This window comes from Pan paniscus, chromosome 1, assembly GCF_029289425.2.
Source record: "Pan paniscus chromosome 1, NHGRI_mPanPan1-v2.0_pri, whole genome shotgun sequence".
In the NCBI taxonomy this organism is placed as follows: Eukaryota; Metazoa; Chordata; class Mammalia; order Primates; family Hominidae; genus Pan; species Pan paniscus.
This window is the reverse complement of record NC_073249.2, coordinates 36,725,961-36,751,622: the sequence shown is the minus strand read 5'-3', so window position 1 is coordinate 36,751,622 and position 25,662 is coordinate 36,725,961. Positions and strand designations below refer to the sequence as shown.

General features: G+C 44.6%; 1 long non-coding RNA gene across 1 annotated transcript in view; it reads right to left on the bottom strand.

Annotated features, from left to right (window-relative positions):
* LOC129397215 (uncharacterized) overlaps window positions 1–17,866 on the bottom strand; it is a 36,723-nt gene extending 18,857 nt beyond the window's left edge. Inside the window, exons 1-2 of the long non-coding RNA XR_008624457.3 lie at window positions 16,485–17,866; window positions 14,868–14,968 (exon numbers count right to left, since the gene is read on the bottom strand). This is a non-coding gene — a long non-coding RNA (uncharacterized LOC129397215). The remainder of the gene's footprint in view (window positions 1–14,867; window positions 14,969–16,484) is intronic.
* Window positions 17,867–25,662: the final 7,796 nt, after the last annotated feature.

Below are 25,662 nucleotides of genomic sequence, written 5' to 3'. Positions count from 1 at the left end.
GGAAAATGTGAAAATATTTGTGTTTGTTTTGTCTGACTAGCTTGCTGTTAATTATGTTCTCTTTAAGTGTGTGAATGTTCTTTTATACTTTATAGCCACCTTACATTTTGTTAAATAGCCATTGCTTTTAAGATGGATGGTATGGTGCGTAGAGGTTAGTTAACTGTATCTACATTTTTCAAAGTTTTATATTAACTACCTATTATAAGAAGTTACAAGGCCGGGCGTGATGGCCCACGCCTGTAATCCCAGCATTTTGGGAGGCCGACGCAAGTGGATCACGAGGTCAGGACATCGAGACCATCCTGGCTAACACAGTGAAACCCCGTCTCTACTAAAAATACAAAAAATTAGCCAGGCGTGGTGGCGTGCGCCTATAATCCCAGCTACTCGGGAGGCTGAGGCAGGAGAATCACTTGAACCCAGGAGGCAGAGGTTGCAGTGAGCCGAGATCAAGCCACTGTACTCCAGCCTGGGCAACAGAGCGAGACTCTGTCTCAAAAAAAAAAAAAAAAAAGAAAAAAAAGTTACAGTAGTGCCATTTTGATTAGTCTGAATGTTTTCAGTCCTTGAAATAAATTTTGACTAAGTAATTTTTTTTTTCAGAGCAGGAGTGGAAGTTTATTTTAAAAGCTTTAGGCCAGTAAGGAAAAAAAGGAAAGGAAAGAAGGAAAATGCAACTTGGAAGAGGGCCAAGCAGGCGACTTGAGAAACCAAGTGCACAGCTTAACATCTTGACTTGGGGGGGGGTTTATTTGTTGGCATACTTCCAGGATCTTATTGGGAAGCTGCTGATCAGTTTCAGGTGTTTTCTATCTATTAGGAGCCTACCTTTCCCTGGCACCAGCTGTGACTAATTATTACTTTAAACAAACTGTTAACAACCGCCTGGCCATCACCTGATGGTTGCCCAACATTTCTGGTGTGTGTGTGGTGGGGAGCCCTCTCCTGCCGTGCTCATACCTGACTAGCTACCTACTGTAACATTTACCCCTGCCTTAAGAGTCCAAGACCCCAAATCTTTGATGGAAAGTGGATGAAGGTCAGTCTTCTGTAACTGTTTCCTGCTGACAGAGGGGCGGTGGTGGTTCTGTGAGTCTTAGCCTCTCACTGTCTAGGCTGAGTTGGCTCCATGAGTTGCTGAAAGTGGTATCGAACCAGGTCCAAAGAAGACAGAAGCAGGATTTTGCCTCAGTCATATCCCACAATGGGCAGTCTAGAGGCCCCTGTAGAAGGTGATTCTTGAATATTGAGAGGATGGTGTCCCTTACTGAGGATGATCTGGAGCTTAATGGCCTTACTTTGAGGTGAAAAGGCATTACTTATCTTTCTGCTTAAAAAGGAACCTCAGATCTTCCAGGGACTCGCAAGCATGTTCGGGAGCTGAGGGCATTGTTTCCAGCTCTGGTGTCTCGGAGCCTTTCCACAGCTTCACTCAGGTGTGATGTATCCAGCTGGCGATCTCTGAGACTAAGTAATTTTTTTAAATGTTCCTTCTAAGTCTTTTTTTTTCTTTAACAACTCTATTCTTACAATTTCTTAAAATTGTGAACAACTAACCACACTACAAAGTTGGTGGACACAGATATTCACATTATAATCAAAGTAAACTTACCCAGCTGTTAATAAAACTTGCAAAATCATATGAAGCATATAGTCGTGACTTGCTTCCTGGTAATTAATCATGGTGGCCATAAGTAAGTCCAGCCATTGCCTTCCCATTTCCCAGGCTACAGGCTTAATAAGGGCTTTTCAAATTCCTGGATATTAGCTGGGCCATCTGGCTTTGTTTTGGCCGAGTAGCATCCAACTCCTCTTTCCTATTGGAGGGAAATCTCCTATTATATAGTCTTGGTGGGTGGCCATTTTGGAGACTAAAAAGGCCAAGTCTTCCTTCTCTCTGCACTCAGCTATCCAGGTCATAGGCCTGAACCCCAGCCTGAGCCAATACTATATTGCTGCCAAGACTTCAATCTCGAACAAGTGACACATAGCCCAGAAGCAGTAGAATTCTTCTGCCGTGATGAGGAATCCACACCAGGCCACTCCGGCTAAAAGGCATGTTTTGTGATTCCTGGTTTTTTTCTGGGCTGTTTCCTCCAGACTCACACCACACATTTCTTCCAATAAATGTCCTTCCTGGTTACAACCACCAGATAGTCTTGGTTTCTTGCTCCTGAACGCGTTCCCCCTGATTGTGGCAGGCACTGTTGGTCACCCAGTGGCTGCTCCCCTTCCCTTTATTGCTAATAGAACCCCAAGTTTTTATTTCTTCATATCTCTACCTGGCCCAAGTATAGGGACCATGACTGGTCAGTCCTATCCCCTTGTTCAGCGACACGTCTAAGGTTAGGCCTGTGACCCAGCTCTAGCCAAAGAGACCTGAGGGGAAATGCTGGAAGCTTCTGGGAAAGGCTTTCCTCACTCATTGTGTCCCTGGCCCCTTTCTTCCTGCTTGAGAAGCCGCCACATGAGAAGAAAAGCTTGGAGCCACTGCAGCCATCTTGCCACCATGAGGGAAGGCAGCAGCAGCCCTAAAGAAAGCAGAGGGAGCCTGGGTCCTTGATCTCTCGGAGCCACCACAATGACCCTGGAATCACCTCCCTCTGAACTGCGGGTTTTCTCTGATGAATCAACCCTCGTCATTTAGTTCTCTTATACTAAGTGCTTTGTTATTTGCAGCCAAAACATTCTGATAAACTGATTCTCTGAATTTCACTGTCTTCTAAAATAATCATCTGTTGTTGGAGCTGGAAGAGATCTGGGAGAACTTTGAGTTTCTTTGTAATAGAAGAATCTGAGTTGGATATGGAGGCAGAAGCAGAGGGAGAACCCAGGCCTCCTGAGTCTTATCCTGTGATAAGCCTTTTCCTATGGTGGTCTCCCCAGCACCCTGAGGAGGTGCCCAGGACATTTCACAGGGAGCCATGGGGATAGAGCCTGGATTCTGGCATCTGAGAATCATGGGCAAAGGGGCAAATAAGAAGGGGCAGAGTGAGCCTCTGCTGGGCCTGGGCAAGGCTGTGGACTGAGACACATAAGATGCCAGAGCTGTGTTCCTAGCTCTTTCTGTCAGAGCTCCTGTTGTATCCATGAGTGTGTGCATGTGTGTGTGCACATGGGCGCACACAAACCTTTGCCCTGGGTTCCACTTTTCAGACTCCCTCAGTCTCTAGGATCTCCTGCTTCCCCACCAGCCTGGTAGCAAGGTCCTCTTCCTCTCATGGATGAGTACTTTTTGCAGTTTCTGGCTGGTTTCATGCCCTTTACTTTTTTCTTTTTTCTCTTTTTTTCCACCTTTTAGGGCTTTATTTAGAAAGTGTATATGTAAGGAAGTAAAGCCATTTCCATTTACAGTTTACAAACTAGAACCAGTTTGCCTTGGAAGCCCAGTCTGGGTAACCAGCCATGTCCAGGCTGGCACAGAGGAAATCAGCACTCTTCCTGTACACCTGTAGTCAGCAGGTGAGATGAACAGGGCTGAAACAGCTCTTTAGTGTCAATTTTCATCACTGTGAAATCACCACTGTATAAATTTCACCACTGTATAAATCTACATTTATAGAGGGTGAAATGGGAACTGCTTTGAAAACAGTAATTGTGAGTGTATTCAAAACCAACCATAATGGAAAAAAATACAAGTGCATCAAATAAAGCCACAGTATTGTTTCTGAATACCATTTGGATAGAATGCATAAGAATGTATTACCACATACACACACACGTGTGTGCACACGTGCAAAAACTGAAAACCATGTTGCCCAGCCCAGAGTATTTGCACTTTATATGCAGGTGTATAAAAAATATATTGGGCACCTACCAGATGCTCACATCCTATAGATTAGCAGTTGTTCCCCCAAATCCAATGTAATTCATGAATTCTCATTTTCAGGAGAAACATTAATTTGGGTAAACCAAGGATTTTTACGGTAAAGATCTATAACGACTTTCAACTGAATTATCCCTTAAGTACATTTGTGTACATGCATATGTAGAAATACATTTACCTTACAATAGGACATAGTATTTTTCTTTTTTAAAATGCAGGGTTTTTTTAAAGAAAATTTGCAGAATTTACTACACTAAACCCTTCACTTTTTTCATGCCACTGTACAATTTTTCCTACAGCTGTGCCTGGACCAAAGAGAGCTCAAAGAAAGGCTAAGAATTCACTTCTGGGACTTGCAAAGCTTCAAAAGAGTGAACCAGAACTAGGGGGAACATTGATCCTGGATGCAGCTGGCTGGCAGAGGTGCTGGTGTGCTGTTTCTTCAGAGGTTTCAGGAAGGCCCCCCCATCCCAAAATCACCCTGCCTTCACCTGGGAAGTCAATGCCTGAGACTCCACCATTAGAGATACAATGCAAACCTTCCTGGGAGACAAAACTCCTCATATACACCTTAAAGTGAGTTTTTATGATCTTTTCAAGAGGGTCAATGTTGAGAAGAATCCAAGTGGAGAAAGGATGAGGTTGGTTGAGGGTAGCACCAAAAGATTCTCTTTTTCACTCAGAATAGGTGCTGCAAGTCTGTCCTGCTGGTGATGCACATACTGGAGAACAAGAGGGTGGTGGAGAAAATTATGTAAACTTCCAGGGAGAAAATCTGGGCAAGGGGAAGGGCATGGAGGTGGGTGGTCAGGTATATCGGGGCATATTGTGGAGAGAAGTGTAAGAAGTATGTGGTTACTTTGGTAGTGGACACTAGAGAGACACTGAAGGTTCTTGAGGAGGAGAGTGACATAATCCAAAAGTCAAATCTGATGGCTATGTGGAGAGGATTGAATGGAGAGACTGGCATCAGGGACTCCAGGGAAGACATAATGAAGGGCTGAACATGGCCGTAAAGGAATAGGTAGAAAGGTCACAAGAAAGGCACAAAGTAGAATCCAGGTGAGCTTGTCCCCAAAGACGTGTAGGAAGAATGCTGATTTCTTTAAAGGGAACTAGAAAGGGAGGCCAGAAAGCTGGTTTATAGTGAAGAAATACCGAGTTTAAGGTACTTGTAGGTCATCCAAGTGGAGATATTATTATTGTCATTAGTATTGGCTGACAAACATTAAGAGATTACTCTCTACCAGGCACCATGCTAAGCCCTTCACATGCATTATCTCATTTAATTCTCATAACATCCCAAAGGGTAGATATTGTTATCCCCATCTTACAGATGAGGACACTACAGCTCTAAGAGGTTAGCTACTTGCCCAAGTTCCCACAGCAAGTAAGAACCCAGGCCCCTGGCTCCAAAGCTCCTAATCACCATGAGGCTCTGGTGCTTGGGGAAGAGGTCAGAAGCTGGTCTGTGGCCACAGAGATGACAAGGAAGATCTTAAGAATGGCTGGGACCTCCCTAATGAAATTCAAAAAGGAAGAGAAGAGAACGAATCTTTATGGCGTATCATTAGACAAGTCGCTGAACTGTCACCATCTGTCAGCTAACCTTGAATGAGACCTCTAAGAGCAATTTCCCTATTCCCCAGGATTTAAATGGGGTTTGGAGTTGGCATTGACAACCCACTAACAACAGCTCACAAGCTCACTAGCAGAGTAACCCGCAACTCAGCGTGAAGGAGGCTGTTTGCTCCTTCCACCCTCTAATGAAGACAACTTGTTTTTCTAAGTAGGACTTCTTTTCTGGTTGTAAGTCTTGGGACAGAACTTCGAAGCAAAATCTGGATGCAGAGGTGGAGTGGGATAGGAGGGAGCAGGTTTAGGGGTCACTGCACTTTTCAGCTATTCCTTGGGAGCTTCAGACATAGTCTGGAGGGTAGGGGAGACATTGATGAGATGAGAGAGTAGAGGATGGCCTGCAGATGGAGGGAGGTGGAGGAGACAGAGGCACAGGGCATGAGGGCTCGAGGGAGCAGGGCCTTGGAAGCATTCGCCCTCTCTCTGTGCTCACTTTTATCCACCAATTCCCCACTCTGTGCCTCTTCACTCTTTTTTCATCTTCTAAAAGAAAAGAAATTCAAGGGAACACTTACACTGAAGCCAAATTGGTTTCCTTCCCCTCCAAGCCAGGTGTCAGTGGTACCCCCCTCTCTTGGTCCCCCAGCATGATGGCTCCTCCTTCCTCATTCTGTATCCCTTCAGGAGCCACATCCAGCCCGATTAACTTCAGAAACTTCTCCTTCATCAGGCTTCCCTGGACCCCATGAGGTGAACCTTGAGAACTAGGAGAAAAGCTCCTACTCCCCTACCCCCAACCCCTCTTATGGCCTGGTGAGGAGAGGTGGGATGGGTGGGGTATAATCCCCTCTCAGCCTCCCCGTCAAGTCTGTGTTCCACACTCCAGGCCCCAGAGTCCAGCACACTTTGGGTTCCTGACACATGTTTGTGGAATGAATGAATAAATAAGTGAATGAGTGAATGAATGGGAGAATGGACATGCAACAAAGGATGCCAGAGCAGAGGCTGCTGAGTGGAGGAGGCTTCGGTGAGTCACAGGGCTCTCCATGCCTCCAGGGCAAAGCTGTGAAAACCATTAGCTGCAATTCAAGCCCAGCAGGCACAGAGCAAGCTTCAGTCACCCTGGCTGCGGAGTTCACACCCTGAGCGCCCATCCCCAGACCAGCAGCCTTGCCTCCTACACCCAACTACCCCAGTGAGATCTGGTCGCAGGCCGGCCTCATCGTCCACACAGGCCAAGGGTATGGGGTGGAAGCTCCCAGCAGGCAAGGGCTTTGGCTTACTCACCTGTGTACCCCCATGGACAGGCTCACAGTAGGTGCTTAGTAAATACCAAATTAAGGAAAATAGAGTTATTTGGTGTTTGTTCTGGTCTGAATGTTTGTGCCCCCCACCCCTCCCAAAAAACTCAGATGTTGAGATCCTAACCCCAACATGATGGTACTAGGAGATGGGGCTTTATCGAGGTGATTACCTCCCAATCATAGGCCATTGGGAGGTGATTATGGTGGAGCACTCTTGAATGGAATTAGTGTCCTTATAAAAGAGGCCCAAGAGGGACCTGTCACCCTTTCTACCATGCGAGGACACAGGCAGAAGGCAGGCCTCACCCAACACTGAATCTGTCAGCACCTTGACTGTGGGCTTCCCAGCCTCTAGAATAGTGAGGAATAAATTTCGATTGTGTGTAAGCCACCCACTCTATGGTACTTCATTATAGCAGCCTGCATGGACTAAGACACTGCTCATTAGGTGCCAGCAACTTTAACACGCAGATGTCACACAAACCAAACAGTAGTTTTGAAAGGCGAGTCCTCCTGTGCCTATTTTTGCTGATGAGGAAACCAAGACAAAGAAGTTAAGAGACTTCCTAATGACCACAAAGTATTCTGGTAGCAGAGACCTGGCATTGGTTCAAATCAGGTCGTTTTGCTCTTAAGGCCATGTTCGTTCCACCAAACATAAAAACCCAAACCATCTGGGTTCTGGAGGAGGAAACTGGAAGAGAAAATCCTGGCGTCCCAGAGCCCACCCAGGTTTAGTGCACTTCCCTTCCTTCACCCCACTTAGGAGAGGCAAAGGAGGCACTGAGTAGGGAAGGATGGCAGCTCCTCCCATGTCTCCAGGTGGCTTGCTACTGAGGCCTCTCAGGTGTCCAGGATGGGGGAGAAGGGGACTATTCCTGAGACCTAGAGGGCTTGGATAAGGACTATTCCTGAGACCTGGAGGGCCTGGATAGGGACTGATAAGACCTAGAGGGCCTGGATAAGGTGAGCCTCTATTCTACCCTAGGCCCTGATGGCCTCATCCTTCTGCTGGGAGCCATGTTCTGAAAGTACAGTGGATGAGAAGAGAGAGCGAGTGAGCCTGGCAAGGATAAACCAGTCCACACTTGACCCGAAAGCAGTGTGAGCTGGGAGTGAGCTTGGCCAGGAAAGTCAGTCAAGACGGAAACCCTTAGAAGACAGCTCCTGAGACAGATTGACATCAGCCCAGCCAGCCTCCACGAGCATGCCGAGGTGTCTGAGACGCACTCCAAAGGGCGCAGCCGGGTCAGCAAATTCCAACTGAGGCTGTGCTCTGCCTTCCAGAGCTTTGTGCCTGTAAGCAAGTCACTCACCTCTTAATGGAGATCATGATATACTTCACAAGATTGTTATGAGCATTGAAAGAGATGGGGCATTTGAGTGAATCCCTACCCAACAAAATATATGGAAGAAATAGAAAAAGGTATTCAACTAACATTTGTTAAATTGAACTGTTCTTATGTCTAGCTAGATGTGGGGTTTCATAGTTTTACTTGACTGGATTTGGGTTGTATTTCCCCATATATCCTCATTTTCCCTTTTGATTTGTAAGTGGGTGGGTGGGGAATGACAATAAAAATTCATTGGAGATGGAGCCAAGATGGCCGAATAGGAACAGCTCCAGTCTACAGCTCCCAGCGTGATTGAGGCGGAAGACGGGTGATTTCTGCATTTCCAACTGAGGTACTGGGTTCATCTCACTGGGGAGTGTCGGAAAGTGGGTGCAGGACAGTGGGTGCAGCACACCGAGTGTGAGCTGAAGCAGGGCGAGGCATTGCCTCACCTGGGAAGCGCAAGGGGTCAGGGAATTCCCTTTCCTAGTCAAGAAAAGGGGTGACAGATGGCACCTGGAAAATCGGGTCACTCCCACCCTAATACTGCACTTTTCCAACGGTCTTAGCAAATGGCACACCAGATTATATCCCTCACCTGGCTTGGAGTGTCCTATGCCCACGGAGCCTCGCTCACTGCTAGCACAGCAGTCTGAGATCAAACTGCAAGGCGGCAGTGAGGCTGGGGGAGGGGCTCCCGCCATTGCTGAGGCTTGAGTAGGTAAACAAAGCAGCTGGGAAGCTCGAACTGGGCGGAGCCCACTGCAGCTGAAGGAGGCATGCCTGCCTGCCTCTGTAGACTCCACCTCTGGGGGCAGGGCATTGCCAAACAAAAGGCAGCAGAATCCTCTGCAGACTTAAATGTCCCTGTCTGACAGCTTTGAAGAGAGTAGTGGTTCTCCCAGCACACAGCTGGAGGTTTGAGAACGGACAGACTGCCTCCTCAAGTGGGTCCCTGATCCCCGAACAGCCTAACTGGGAGGCACCCCCCAGTAGGGGCAGACTGACACCTCACACGGTCGGGTACTCCTCTGAGACAAAACTTCCAGAGGAACGATCAGGCAGCAACATTTGCTGTTCACCAATATCCACTGTTCTGCAGCCTCCGCTGCTGATACCCAGGCAAACAGGGTCTGGAGTGGACCTCCAGCAAACTCCAACAGACCTGAAGCTGAGGGTCTTGACTGTTAGAAGGAAAACTAACAAACAGAAAGGACATCGACACCAAAACCCCATCTGTACGTCACCATCATCAAAGACCAAAGGTAGATAAAACCACAAAGATGGGGAAAAAACAGAGCAGAAAAACTAGAAACTCTAAAAATCAGAGTGCCTTTCCTCCTCCAAAGGAATGCAGCTCCTCACCAGCAACGGAACAAAGCTGGACAGAGAATGACTTTGATGAGTTGAGAGAAGGCTTCAGACGATCAAACTACTCTGAGCTAAAGGAATAAGTTCGAACCCAATGCAAAGAAGTCAAAAACCTTGAAAAAAAATTAGACGAATGGCTAACTAGAATAACCAATGCAGAGAAGTCCTTAAAGGACCTGATGGAGCTGAAAACCATGGCACGAGAACTACATGATGAATGCACAAGCCTCAGTAGCCGATTCGATCAACTGGAAGAAAGGGTATCAGTGATGGAAGATCAAATGAATGAAATGAAGTGAGAAGAGAAGTTTAGAGAAAAAAGAATAAAAAGAAATAAACAAAGTGTCCAAGAAATATGGGACTATATGAAAAGACCAAATGTACGTCTGATTGGCATACCTGAAAGTGATGGGGAGAATGGAACCAAGTTGGAAAACACTCTGCAGGATATTATACAGGAGAACTTCCCCAATCTAGCAAGGCAGGCCAACATTCAAATTCAGGAAATACAGAGAACGCCACAAAGATACTCCTCAAGAAGAGCAACTCCAAGACACATAATTGTCAGATTCACCAAAGTTGAAATAGAGGAAAAAATGTTAAGGGCAGCCAGAGAGAAAGGTCGGGTTACCCACAAAGGGAAGCCCATCAGACTAATAGCTAATCTCTTGGCAGAAACTCTACAAGCCAGAAGAGAGTGGGGGCCACTATTCAACATCCTTAAAGAAAAGAATTTTCACCCCAGAATTTCATATCCAGCCAAATTAAGCTTCATAAGTGAAGGAGAAATAAAACACTTTACAGACAAGCAAATGCTGAGAGATTGTCACCGCCAGGCCTGCCCTAAAAGAGCTCCTGAAGGAAGCATTAAACATGGAAAGGAACAACCAGTACCAGCCACTGCAAAAACATGCCAAATTGTAAAGACCATCGAGGCTAGGAAGAAACTGCATCAACTAACGAGCAAAATAGCCAGCTACCATCATAATGACAGGATCAAATTCACACATACCAATATTAACCTTAAATGTAAATGGGCTAAATGCTCCAATTAAAAGACACAGACTGGCAAATTGGATAAAGAGTCAAGACCCATCAGTGTGCTGTATTCAGGAATGCTGTATTCAGATGCTGCACCCATCTCACGTGCAGAGACACACATAGGCTCAAAATAAGGGGATGGAGGAAGATCTACCAAGCAAATGGAAAACAAAAAAAGGCAGGTGTTGCAATCCTAGTCTCTGATAAAACAGACTTTAAACCAACAAAGATCAAAAGAGACAAAGAAGGCCATTACATAATGGTAAAGGGATCAATTCAACAAGAAGAGCTAACTATCCTAAATATATATGCACCCAATACAGGAGCACCCAGATTCATAAAGCAAGTCGTGAGTGACCTACAAAGAGACTTAGACTTAGACTCCCACACAATAATAATGGGAGACTTTAACACCCCACTGTCAACATTAGACAGATCAACGAGACAGAAAGTTAACAAGGATATCCAGGAATTGAACTCAGCTCTGCACCAAGCAGACCTAATAGACATCTACAGAACTCTCCACCCCAAATCAACAGAATATACATTCTTCTCAGCAACACACCACACTTATTCCAGAATTGACCACATAGTTGGAAGTAAAGCACTCCTCAGCAAATGTAAAAGAACAGAAATTATAACAAATTGTCTCTCAGACCACAGTGGAATCAAACTAGAACTCAGGATTAAGAAACTCACTCAAAACCGCTCAACTACATGGAAACTGAACAACCTGCTCCTGAATGACTACTGGGTACATAATGAAATGAAGGAAGAAATAAAGATGTTCTTTGAAACCAATGAGAACAAAGACACAGCATACCAGAATCTCTGGGACACATTCAAAGCAGTGTGTAGAGGGAAATTTATAGCACTAAATGCCCACAAGAGAAAGCAGGAAAGATCTAAAATTGACATCCTAACATCACAATTAAAATAACTAGAGAAGCAACAGCAAACACATTCAAAAGCTAGCAGAAGGCAAAAAATAACTAAGATCAGAGCAGAACTGAAGGAAATAGAGACACAAAAAAACCCTTCAAAAAATCAATGAATCCAGGAGCTGGTTTTTTGAAAAGATCAACAAAATTGATAGACTGCTAGCAAGATTAATGAAGAAGAAAAGAGAGAAGAATCAAATAGACTCAATAAAAAATGATGAAGGGGATATCACCACCGATCTCACAGAAATACAAACTACCATCAGAGAATACTATGAACACCTCTACGCAAATAAACTAGAAAATCTAGAAGAAATGGATAAATTCCTCAACACATACACCCTCCCAAGACTAAACCAGGAAGAACTTGAATCTCTGAATAGACCAATAACAGACTCTGAAATTGAGGCAATAATTAATAGCTTACCAACCAAAAAAAGTCCAGGACCAGATGGATTCACAGCCGAATTCTACCAGAGGTACAAGGAGGAGCTGGTACCATTCCTTCTGAAACTATTCCAATCAATAGAAAAAGAGGGAATCCTCCCTAACTCATTTTATGAGGCCAGCATCATCCTGATACCAAAGCCTGGCAGAGACACAACAACAAAAGAGAATTTTAGACCAATATCCCTGATGAACATCGATGCAAAAATCCTCAGTAAAACACTGGCAAACCGAATCCAGCAACACATCAAAAAGCTTATCCACCATGATCAAGTGGGCTTCATCCCTGGGATGCAAGGCTGCTTCAACATATGCAAATCAATAAACATAATCCAGCATATAAACAGAACCAATGACAAAAACCATATGAGTATCTCAATAGATGCAGAAAAGGCCTTTGACAAAATTCAACAACCCTTCATGCTAAAAACTCTCAATAAATTAGGTATTGATGGGACGTATCTCAAAACAATAAGAGCTATCTATGACAGACCCACAGCCAATATCATACTGAATGGGCAAAAACTGGAATGATTCCCTTTGAAAACTGGCACAAGACAGGGATGCCCTCTCTCACCACTCCTATTCAACATAGTGTTGGAAGTTCTGGCCAGGGCAATCAGGCAGGAGAAGGAAATAAAGGGTATTCAATGAGGAAAAGAGGAAGTCAAATTGTCCCTGTTTGCAGATGACATGATTGTATATCTGGAAAACCCCATTGTCTCAGCCCAAAATCTCCTTAATCTGATAGGCAACTTCAGCAAAGTCTCAGGATACAAAATCAATGTGCAAAAATCACAAGCATTCTTATACACCAAAAACAGACAAACAGAGAGCCAAATCATGAGTGAATTCCCATTCACAACTGCTTCAAAGAGAATAAAATACCTAGGAATCCAACTTACAAGGGATGTGAAGGACCTCTTTAAGGAGAACTACAAACCACTCCTCAATGAAATAAAAAAGGATACAAACAAATGGAAGAACATTCCATGCTCATCAGTAGGAAGAATCAATATCATGAAAATGGCCATACTGCCCAAGGTAATTTATAGATTCAATACCATCCCCATCAAGCTACCAATGACTTTCTTCGCAGAATTGGAAAAAACTACTTTAAAGTTCATATGGAAACAAAAAAAAGCCCGCATTGCCAAGTCAATCCTAAGCCAAAAGAACAAAGCTGGAGACATCATGCTACCTGACTTCAAACTATACTACCAGGCTACAGTAACCAAAACAGCATGGTACTGGTACCAAAACAGAGATATAGATCAATGGAACAGAACAGAGCCCTCAGAAATAATGCTGCATATCTACAACCATCTGATCTTTGACAAACCTGACAAAAACAAGAAACGGGGAAACGATTCCCTATTTAACAAATGATGCTGGCAAAACTGGCTAGCCATATATAGAAAGCTGAAACTGGATCCCTTCCTTACACCTTATACAAAAATTAATTCAAGATGGATTAAAGACTTAAATGTTAGACCTAAAACCGTAAAAACCCTAGAAGAAAACCTAGGCAATACCATTCAGGACATAGGCGTGGGCAAAGACTTCATGTCTAAAACACCAAAAGCAATAGCAACAAAAGCCAAAATTGACAAATGGGATCTAATTAAACTAAAGAGCTTCTGCACAGCAAAAGAAACGACCATCAGAGTGAACAGGCAACCTACAGAATGGGAGAAAATTTTTGCAATCTACTCATCTGACAAAGGGCGAATATCCAGAATCCACAACGAACTCACACAAATTTACAAGAAAAAAACAACCCCATCAAAAAGTGGGTGAAGGATATGAATAGACACTTCTCAAAAGAAGACATTTATGCAGCCAACAGACACATGAAAAAATGCTCATCATCACTGGCCATCAGAGAAATGCAAATCAAACCACAGTGAGATACCATCTCACACCAGTTAGAATGGCGATCATTAAAAAGTCAGGAAACAACAGGTGCTGGAGAGGATGTGGAGAAATAGGAACACTTACACTGTTGGTGGGACTGTAAACTAGTTCAACCATTGTGGAAGTCAGTGTGGCAATTCCTCAGGGATCTAGAACTAGAAATACCATTTGACCCAGCCATCCCATTACTGGGTATATACCCAAAGGATTATAAATCATGCTGCTATAAAGACACATGCACACGTATGTTTATTGCGGCACTATTCGCAGTAGCAAAGACTTGGAACCAACCCAAATGTCCAACAATAACAGACTGGATTAAGAAAATGTGGCACATATACACCATGGAATACTATGCAGCCATAAAAAAATGATGAGTTCATGTCCTTTGTAGGGACATGGATGAAGCTGGAAACCATCATTCTCAGCAAACTATCGCAAGGACAAAAAACCAAACACCACATGTTCTCACTCATAGGTGGGAATTGAACAATGAGAACACGTGGACACAGGAAGGGGAACATCACACACTGGGGCCTATTGTGGGGTGGGGGGAGGGGGGAGGGATAGCATTTGGAGATATACCTAATGTTAAATGATGAGTTACTGGGTGCAGCAAACCAACATGGCACATGTATACATATGTAACAAACCTGCACGTTGTGCACATGTACCCTAAAACTTAAAGTATAATAAAAAAAATTCATTGCAGATCTAGTATGTGCCAGATTAGTCCTTCTCAAAGCCTGGTTCCTGGACAGATTGCACCAACATCCCCCGAGATGCAAATTAGAAGTGCAAATAAATTATTGAGCCACACCATGGTCCTACTGCTTGAGAAACTTGAGGTGGGGCCCAGCAACTCATATTTTAATAAATCCTCAGGTGATGCTGATGCACACTAAAACCACCGTGCTAAGTGTTTTACATTAATAATCTCATTCAATTCCATACAAGCCTAAAGAGGTGGGAAGTATAATAACATCCCTGATTTACAGATGACAAACATGGGGTTTGGAGAGGTTAGTGGCCTGCTCCAGGTCCTCACCTGGTAAGGGAGCCCCAGGTCTGTGTAACCCACACCACTGCCCTCTCCCCTCACTACCTTGATGCCTCCCAGAAGTGAGACGCTTTTGTTCCAAGAGGGCTTCCTGTAGGCAGATGTGGGAGCAGGAGTCACTGGTGACACTGGAGCATTCTCCTGGGCTGATGGGTAGAATAGACAGCTATTCTTACTAGGTTTGCAAGACCAGCTGGATTGTTATCATCTATGAAACTAGGCAAACATCTAGCACTAGGACTGTCCCATTCTCGGGCTGGAGCTAAGAAGACATCGCTACTAGTTTGCAATATTCCCAGGGCACCTACCATCTGCTAAGCATGAGCTTCCGCAACATTGAGACCTGTTGTAACCACTGACAATCATGTCGCCTTCAAGGATGGATTAAGTTCCTACTACTTGAAGGCACTGTGCTAGAGGCTTTACAATATATTCTTCTCCTGGTGTTATTATGCCCTTTAACAGATAAGACCGTTGAGGCTCAGAGAGACGCGGGGACAACAGCTCTTACGCAACGGGGCAGGGTTCTGGCCTGCATACTCTAAGGATGATTTCTTCCATTATGCTATCGTTTGAGAAGACAGGAGGGAGTAGGGGAGAACGGTGGGGGCTCCCAGCAAAAGGACAAGGCCCTCAGGGCCTGGGGTAGAACTGGAAGCCCACTCTTGACAATCAGTCCTTACCCAGGAGCACAGAGCCAGGGAAATCTGGTCCCAGCACCCATGCCCCCTTCCCCTCCTGGCTCCCTGACGCAGGAGAAAGCCCCCTGGGACTCACTGCGGGCCTGCGGGCACCTGTCACTGATGGGAAGAGCTCCTGTTTCCTATGTGCGCCAAGAGGGCCCAAGGCAGACCTGCCAGCAGCCACGAGATGGCGCTGCGATCCAGGCGACTCCGGGCCCTGCAGCCACCCTCCCCGAGGCTGCCCCGCGGAGGACCCAAGCGGTCGCGGAGGACGCTCTCCCACTCCCCAACTTCCCTCTTTCCTCCCTCCTCCTTCCTCGCCCCCTGGCCCTGCGAAGAGTGAAGGCCGCATCAGGGAGCCCTAGGCCCAAGGGCGGGCTAGGACTCCCCAGTGACTCCCAGGCAGCCCGGGGACAGCTGCTTCTCCCCTCCCCTGCCCTCCCTTCCTCTTTCCCTGGGCTCCTCCCCAGCCGGGCCAGCCAGTCCTGGGCCACTGCGCTCCCACAGCACAACTGAAGCAGGATCGCAACTCGCAGACTTAACGACTGCACAACTAAACATCAAAAATGAACTCTTCGTTAGAAGACATCCCTCTGCTTGAAAACGTAGCCGTCGAAGTTCCCTCTATGTGTCAAAAATAAGTTATGCGTAGGAGCCAGAGTCCCGTGCCTGGTGTCACCTCTCTTTCCCAAAATCCTCTCCCATCAAGAAAACCATGCATGTGCGTGGGTCCGCGCGCGCGCACTTGGAGAGGTAGAATTTTGAGTTGAAAATCTGAATCTACCATGAAAAATTGTGTGACACCAAGCAAGTGTTTTAAGACTCTTTGAGCCTCAATTTTCTCATCCATAAAGTGGAAATAATACCTGTAATCCCTTCATGGGCTGTTGGAAAAATTAAATACATCTAAACCATTTACAGGTGCTTTAACACATAGTAAGTACTCAGTAAATATTATTTCTTTTCCTCTGACACTTACGGTGTGTGGCCATCATTTGGCATTCAATGCAGGCAGCCTTGCGTTTTTGGCTAACTTCTCCTATAGGACATCCCATCCCCAAGGGCCGTGTCTTGCACATCTGTATGTTCAGGAGCACCCAGCACAGACTCGCGCCTGGTGCATAGTAATTAGAGTGGGCCATAGTGACCACCAAAAACCACGGCCTCTGGCTTCAATTCTGCCTCCCTCCTGTCTTCTCTCAGGTGCTGGCTTCATGCACAACCCTGCTAGCGCAGCTACCTAGTGTCCTCTCCTCCACTTCTCTGCTTTGGGGCGGGTGGTGCCCAGCTTTCAGTGGTGAGACCTGTAGCCTTTTGCTCTCTGCTAGGCCAGGGAGCCCCTTCTGAGAGGGTAAGGGGGGCCAGGGTGGAAGGGGCATGGTTCTTGTTTTGTGTCCTGGAGAGAGTGTGCTCCATATAAAGCCTGCTTGAGCAGAGGAGAAGAAGCCGGCCCCGGCACCTTAGCCTTGACCCAGGTTCGTGTGGTGTGGAGCCCTTGCTTCTGCTGTGATCGGGCCCAAAAGGTTAACAAGTCAGTTTGTAGAGGTCTGTGTCTGGGAGTTCTTTGGGGTTTTTATTTGTGTCTTTCCTGACTTTTCTATCTCTGAGAGTCAAGTCTTTCTTCCACATCTCTGTCTTGCACTGCAGTTCCCCAGTGCGCAATCATTCCATGTGTGTTGACGGACTGCCGGGCACATTGGCTCTGAAGGCTTTACCAAGCTGGCTCTCAGTCATATATATATATTTTTAATTTTTGAGACAGGGTCTCACTCTGTTGCCCAGGCTGGAGTGCAGTGGCACAATCATGGCTCATAGCAGGCTCGAACTCTGGGGTTCAAGCGATCCTCCCACCTCAGTCTTCTGAGTAGTTGGGACTACAGGTGCCTGCCACCACACCTGGCTAATTTTTATTTTATATTTTAGAGATGGGGATCTCATCATGTTGCCTGGAGCTGATCTCAAACTCCTGTGCTCAATCAATCCTCCCTCCTAGGACTCCCAAAGCGCTGGGATTGCAGGAGTGAGCCAACAAACCTGGCCTCAATCAGGTCTTTAACCATCCAATTTATTCAATTCTGCCAGAGGGCCCCCTGCTGAAGCTGTTCACAGATTGCTCTGATATCATTAAAAAGCTAACCACATATGCAAATGAAGTGTTGGAGGTGTGAGGGTGGCTTGGGGTAGACAGTGCTTCTGGTTCATCTAGGAAGGCTTCCTGGTGGGGGAAGGGGAGGGGCTGAAGTTGTCATTGAAAAGGATGGAGTTTGATACAATGAGGGGGGTGGTGTGGTTTTAGGCCATAACCCTCCCTTTCCTGGGGCAGGTCCTCACATGAGTCATTCTAGAGTTCCCTTGCTGGTCAGTGGGAACATTCTAGTGTGTGACATCTCCCTGGCAACAAGCTGAGTTCCTGGAAAACAACAATCACAGAGAGACAGTCCACCACCTCTACCCTCTTAACTCTTCCTTAGAAATCCTACTGTCTGCAGCTGGGAATGAATGGAATGAAGGTCAAGGATGAAGTAATAACCAAATATTGGGTTTTGGGTGCCCTGGTAACTGTCCGGTTTCCAGTTAGGGTTCCTGGGTGACATCTTCCTTCTGGGGGAAGACAGAGTCAAATGAGAAACGTGAGTTGAGCCCAGGGGAAAGGATCATCCGGGAGATGCCTGAGGGGCTCCAGGGCATCGTAATCTCTTGCTCAGCTGGCAGAGTGGGGCTGACACGGCCAGCTGCTCTCTGGAGTCCTCGGCCTTCCTGTTTCCCCCTGAGGACTTTGAGTGGGGAATCTAAACCATATGTCTCTGATTCATTTACTGTGAACTCATCAAGTTGCTGTTTGGCAAGAGTCCTTGGATGTCTCGGAAGAGCTTTTGGTTTGGTTTCATTTGTTCTTTCTAGTGCTTTTCCTTTGAAATAGGAAGTTTATGTTTGCCAAAAATAAGTTGAAAAGCTAGATTTGATATTGGATCAGAGCATAAAAAGAAATCAAGAAGATATTATCCTTTGTGTTTCCCTATTTTTAACTTTGCAGTGCAGGCAAGTCATAGCTGACATTTAATTCTGCGAATTGGGTGCTATCATTATCCCCATTTTACAAATGAGAAAACTAAAGCCCAGAGTGGTTAAGTAAATTGCCCAAGTCCACATAGCTAGTAAAGTGGCAGCTTTATATACGTGCACAGTAGCATCACCAAGGGCCTATCTTGCTTTTAGGGGCCTATGTAAATATTTTAATTTCTTTTAAAATCAGAAAAAATGAACTTGATGTTGAAAGAGAATTTAATGTATTTGTCTTTCTACCAACACAGTCATATAAAGTTTAACCCTTTCAGAAGCAGCACCGTCTTGAGTACCAGGGAGAATGAGAGAGAGAATGGAAGGAGCAGTGGTTGGGTGTCCACTGTGCTCGGCGGGGCTGACCACTGTGTGAAAGTGGCCCAGATGCCACGTCAGCCCCCTCACTGAGGGGACTAAGCCCACACCCTAAGATAGAGAAGACTGTATTTAATAAAGTGCCACTGGGCTTTGACTAGGTAGATCACACGAGGCTTCACGAAGGAGCTGAGATTTGAGAAGAGGGTTAAACGTGAAAGGATGGGAAAGTAGAGACAATTTGAGGAATGGAGAATTCCCTGTATTGGGGGAGACTGGGGGTAGCTGATGTAGAGGTTGTGTTAATTATTAGTTAAAACTCGGTTTCTAAACTACTTTTGAATTGTATTTTGTTTGTATTTCACTTTGAAGATCTGCATCTAGCTGTTATTTGTTTTCATTCTGTCAGTGATAATTAAAGCTCAATTGTTACTTAAACTCACAAATGATTATCTTCTGTAATAGAAAGGTAAACAGGACTTTTGTTTTTGTTCATTTTGTTATTTCCTGTTAGAGGTTAACTAATATTCATTCTTTAGCAGTTTATGTCTATATAGCAGACATAGATGTAGCAGGTATAGATATTGCTGTTTAGCAGCAATAATTAGGAAATTGTCCAAAAGGTCATAGGAAACCATCTCACTTCCTTATTTTTGCACCAAAATGACATACCAAACATTGCAGTGTGATTTCCATGGAAAGGACTCATGGTTTACAAACAGTGCCCCTCAGAGACAGGACTTGGTACAGACACCTTGGGGGACAAGGGGGTAGGCAAGGCAGGCAGGGAGTGGCCGGGGGGTGAGCAGCAAGTGGGTGCTGAGGTCCTTTTCCCTGCTTTAACCTGATCAGGCTGTTTACATATGTTAGGGTTTCTAGAAAAGATTTTATTTTTTAAAAGGGGGATCCTCTGAAAAAAATGAATTTGAAAACCACTGCTATAAAAACTTTAAGAAAGTTAAAATCTCTAGGAACTAGGTGGTTTATTTCTTTCTTCTCTGCCTATTCCAGGAATAACCTAAGATGGCTTATCAAATATTAATACATATCATTCAGCAAGTTTTTTAAAGCAAAGCAGAAATGGAAGGAAGGAAAAATAATGATAGAGACGTCAGACATCCCCAGGGCAAGGTTCATGCACCAATGTACCCGAGGAGGAGCAGGCCAGCAGGGCTGGGCGGCACAGGCTGCAGCTGGCAGGCCTGGTTCACAGAAGGGTCACGCAGACGCAAGCCATCCTCCCTCTGCAGGATGAGGCGATGGTGGCCTGGGCAGAGCCCTGAGATCCTGTGGAAGCTCCTAGGATATTAGTGAGAGTCCTTGGGAGGTTTGTTTGACTTTGCACAAGCGCGTCGTTCTCCATCCCAGCCACCATCTTTGTCCTTTCCTTCCTTAAAGACGCATAAACCATGGCAAGTGGAGGTCTCTGCCTGCCCACCCTGCTGTCCTCAGTCCTCTGGCCACACACCCTTCACACCCTAGCCACCCCCCAATCAAAAATGATCAAAAGCCAAATTTGATCATTTGTCTTGGGTTTACTCTGGGCCAGGTACAGTTCCAAGTACTTCATACATTCAGTCCTCCATGTCTGTGGGTTCAACCAACAGTGGATAGAAAATATTTTTTAAAAACCAAACATCTGTACTGAATATCTACATTTTTTTCTTGTCATTATTCCCTAAACAATAAAGTATAACAACTATTTACATAGCATTTACATTGTATTAGGAATTATAAGTAATCCGGAGTTGATTTAAAGTATACAGGAGGATGTGCATAAGTTAATGTAAATACTAAGCCATTTTATGTCAGGGACTTGAGCGTCTTTGGATTTTGATGTCCATGAAGACTGCTAGGTAAATTACTGTGTGGTTTCTCCCTGAGTCATCAGCGCAGGGATGAGGTTGGAGGAGCGAGGTTTTCCTGCCAGTATTTGGGTTCTCTTTACCCGAAGAAACCAATCCCCTGAAGATACTGAGAGACAACTGTATGTGTTAACACTTTTGATTCACACAACATCCCTATGAGGTGGGTAATATTATCATCCCCATTTAACAGATCAAGAAACCGAGGCACAAAGAGGTTAAACAACTTGCTCAAAGTCATACATCTGGTGACAGAGCCGAGATTTGAAAGCAGTTTGGTTCTGCGCTCTTTCTACTCTACCGTGGAGCCCCAATTTCCCAACTCATTACAACCTGCTGGTTGCAGAGTGGGAAGTTATGCTGTCCCTGAGGCTGAAGTCCCAGGTTTTACCCTCAAGTGAGCTACTCAGTCACACCTTGGCCTGTCCTGTTTGGGGGCCACAGATGGCACCTTGCAGTCTGTCCAGCCATTTGTTGATATTGCAGATCCCAAAGAGAACCCAAGGTTGGAAGGAGTAAGGGAGCTCAAGGCAGGCTTTTCTCACAAAGGAAAAGACAGCAAAGAAGTAGGATATGCAAGACAGGATCTTGGTTGCTCCATGGTTTCATCTTATCAATAATAATTGATGTTATGACAGATACCACTTAGAGCCAGACACTGTTCTAGGCATTTTACATTCATGATCTTATTTAATCCTCAAAGCAACTGAGCAAGGCAGGTATTATTAGTCTCACTGTACCAGGAGGAAATTGAGACCTAGAGGCCACAGTGAATTCATCTCTGCTTTTCCCCAGGCCATAGCACCCAAGTTTTCTACGTGGTCACCACCCTTGTGCCCTCTACACCCATTTGCACAGAAGCTCCTTCATGAGGGTTCTCAGGATCTGTATTTGCTTCTGCTCCTGCCTGTCAGTTCCTCAAAAGCCAGGGCTGTGCTCACTAGTTCTCTTCACGTCCTTCCTCTCTAACTCCAAGAGCCCCACAGAAAGCTCTTCGTAAGGTAGGCTCTGGTTCGATGCTGCAACTTCACAGCTAGGATGACATCAGCAGCTGGCACCGCTGGTGGAAATGCAGAAATGAGGAAACAGCCAAAAACAGAGTTCCCCGATCCTTCTTCACCCCCAACAACTCCTTACTTGCATATATATGCATAAAGGATGAGTCTGCCTAAACACCTTAGAAAAATGCCTACCCTTGAGCGTCCAAGCCTCAGCCGTGTAAATCATCATGAAAATGAGGCAGCAGCTGTGGGCCTGGTTGCCAGAGCCATTTGTGGGCCTGGTTGCCAGAGCCATTTGTGTCCTCTCACACCTAAAGAAAACACAAATACTGGTAGGAAAACCCCGCTCCTCCAGCCTCATCCCTGCCCTGATGACTCAGGGAGAAACCACACAGTAATTTACCTAGCAGGCTCCAGAAGCAGCCTCTTCACTTCCCTGCCAACCCTCCTCACCCACCCGCACCCCCGCACAGGCAGGGGGAGGTGATAATAAGCAGGCTCTTACCAGCTGTCTTTGCAGGGGCAGCGAAAATGATTGCTCAGCCTTGTTCAGGAGAACACACTCCCCCAGCCCTGGCTAATTCTTGGGCATGTGGGGCATGGGAAGGAAACTGGTGCCAGGCTGGCTCAGGTCTTAGAAAAGTGTCATTCATCTGGACAGTGCACGGACTTTGTAACAACTTAGTGATGGAACCAAAGCTTACTTTTGTGCCATTTATGAGGGAACTAATTTATAAGCAAAGGAACTCAACTGTTTGCTCATTTATTCAATGTATACATGACAACACAATAAAGGAGAGCTTTAAAAAAAAAACACCCTAAAAATGGCTGTTATTAGCATGAAAAATCAGCACTTTAGCCTATGGGAGAGAATTAGGCATTTTCAAGTTGTTTCAAGGGTCTTGAGTTTAGTAAAAAAACAGACCTAGAAATTTCAAATAATGCTTTTCTCTTTATTGAGGTAGATTCACAGAACCCCCTTCTTGTCAACCTCTCTCACTCCATGCAATGAAAATACATAGCCTTCAAAAAAAAATAAAATAAAGGCACTGTGTTTTACAATTTTTAAATAATTTACTTCTTCAAATTTTCAGAATATCTTCCCTACCTCAATTATTCTGAATGAATGAGATAACTCAGAAGAATGTTTTTATAAAGTGACTTTGGCTTTGGAATGTATTATTTGGGGTGCATTTGTAAGTCCTCTACATTCCAAGTTTGCTCTGTAGACCAGCAGCATTGGCATCACCTGGAAGCTTGATTGAAATGCAGAATCTTCAGTTCCCGATTCTCCTGGTCCAGGAGCTGCAATTTAGCAAGATCTCCAGGTGCTTTCAATGCACATTGAAGTTCAAGAAGCACCTGTTGGATATTGTCCTCATGGGCAATGACCTGACTTTGAGAGTTTTTGCTTTGCTCCCAATGATGCTAGAAGGGCTGGTTCTCTCTGAGCAAGTGGCAGTGTTCTGAGGACAGCTGGTACTAGACCTTGTTGGGGTTTGGCCTCAAAAACAGATCAAGTGGGTGGGTTCACACACCATGACCTTGGCAGCTGGCCTCCAGATCAGGAGGAGCAACAAGGACATTTCTTGAGCTACCTGTTGGATTCCCCTTTCTTGACTTCAGGGAAAGGAGGAAGTCCTCACAAATCCTTTTGTAATCTTCTCCTGTCTCCACTCTTTTATATCTTCAGTGTAACTGAGAGGTTTCACCAGTCAGGTAACCGGTCTTAAATTTCTTTTGTAGTAAATTTTGTATACAGCCTCGCACTTCCTTTAGAAAGTAGCATCTATTGTAACTTGGTAGCTGATTCAAAACTTCAACATTACGTCTTGTGGCATGTATAATAGAAAAAGAACTGGGAAAACCCTAAGTGTTTACCAATTATTGGTTCAATAAATTATAGAACATCCATGCCATAGAGTATTAGGCAGTAGTTAAAAAGTATAGGGCCCGTCTCAATGTGTGAACATGAGACAGTGTCCAGGATGTATTACATGAGAAAGCAAATACTGTCGTCCCTCCCTATCCACATGAGATTGGTTCAGGAACAACGCAAAAATACCAAAATCTGAAAGTGCTCCAGTCCCTTATATAAAATGGTATATACTATTTGTATATAACCTATGCACATCCTCCGTATACTTTAAATCATCTCTAGATTACTTATAATACCCAATACAGTGTAAATGCTATGTAGTGGTTGTTATACTATGTTGTTTTTTATTTGTATTATTTATTATTATATTGGGTTTTAAAAATATTATCAATTCACAGTTGGTTGAATCCACAGATGTGGAATTCTCAGATACAGAGGGCCAACTGTATCTAGTATTACCTCATTTGTGCCTGAAAGAAGAGGAAACGGTCTTCATGTATAGTCTTTATGTGCACAGAATATTGCTGGTTGTATATCTTAGAACCTGGAATAGCCACTGCTTCTAAACAAAGGGTCTTTTTTTGTTTGTTTTGAGACAGGATCTCACTCTGTTACCCAGGGTGGAGTGCAGGGGCATGAACACGGATCACTGCAGCTTCGACTTCCTGGCTCAAGCAATCCTTCCACCTCAGCCTCCTAGGTACTGGGATTACAGGTACACGCCACCTCGCCCAGCTAGTTTTTGTATTTTTTTGTAGAGAAGAGGTTTCACCATGTTGGCCAGGCTGGTCTTGAACTCCCAGGCTCAAGCGATCCACCCACCTCAGCCTCCCAAAGTTCTGGGCTTACAGGCGTGAGCCAGCAAGTAAAGGGTCTTAAAGGCCGGAGCTGGGAGAAGAATTACTTTCGCTGTGTATTATTTGGTACTTTTGACTATTTTTTAACTGTCTGTATATATTACATTTTAAATTCCCAAAGGATTATATAGTCATTTAAAAATTATGGTTATGAAGATTAATATAGCAGCATGAAAAATTTTTATGATGTAAAGTGAGAAAAGCGAACATCCGTAGTCAGTACGTGCATTCCAATGTCATCTATGTAAAAATGAGCAAATAAAAAAAGACTCAAAGAAAAATGAACAAAATTTAAGAGTAGTTATGTTACAGCAGTGGGATTTTCCATAGTTATAGAAACCAACTTTATTGATGTATAGTTTATATGCAAAAATGCATCCATTTTAAGTATACTATTGGAGGAATTTTGACAAATTTATATACTCATATAACCATCACCACAATCAAAACACAGAACATTTCCATTATCCCAAAAAGTTTCCTTGTACTTTCTCATTCCATCCTGGTGTGCAATCAATGATGAGTTTTCTGTCACTATAAGTTATATCTTGTTTTCTGTCTCTATGAATTAGAATCATATACTATGTACCCTTTTTGTGTCCTGGCTCCTTTTGCTCAGCATAATACCACATCCATCCTCTCCTTCTTCCTTAGTAACTGCATCCTGGGCAATATCCCCAGCTGAAAGATTACGCTTCCCAGCCTTCCTTGCAGCTAGACGTAGCCATATGACAAAATGATGCCCAATGAAGCATACATAGAAAAGTCATGTGAGACTTCTGGAAAAGCTTCTGTAAAAGTGAGGAGCAGACACCCTTTTCTTTTTCTTCTCCTTTCTCTTGCTGTTGGCCTGGAATGTGGACCTGATGGATGGAGCTCTGGCAATCATCTTGGAGTATGAAGTGACCTTAAGGATGAACAGAAAAGAAAATGAGCCTGGGCCTTTAATGACACAGTGGAGCTGCTCCCAGCTTGGCTACCTTCCTCTTAGTCTGCTTTTATACAAAAATATATATATATCTTGTTTAAGCACAAATATTTTGAGTTTTTCTGCTGTTTGTTGCTAAAAGTAATTCTAATTGTTCCATAAGCCTTCTAGCACTATTGCATTTTTAAATTATGCATTTTTTGATCAAAAATTAAATTGTAATGTTAAAAAATAAAACTTTATACTAAGATC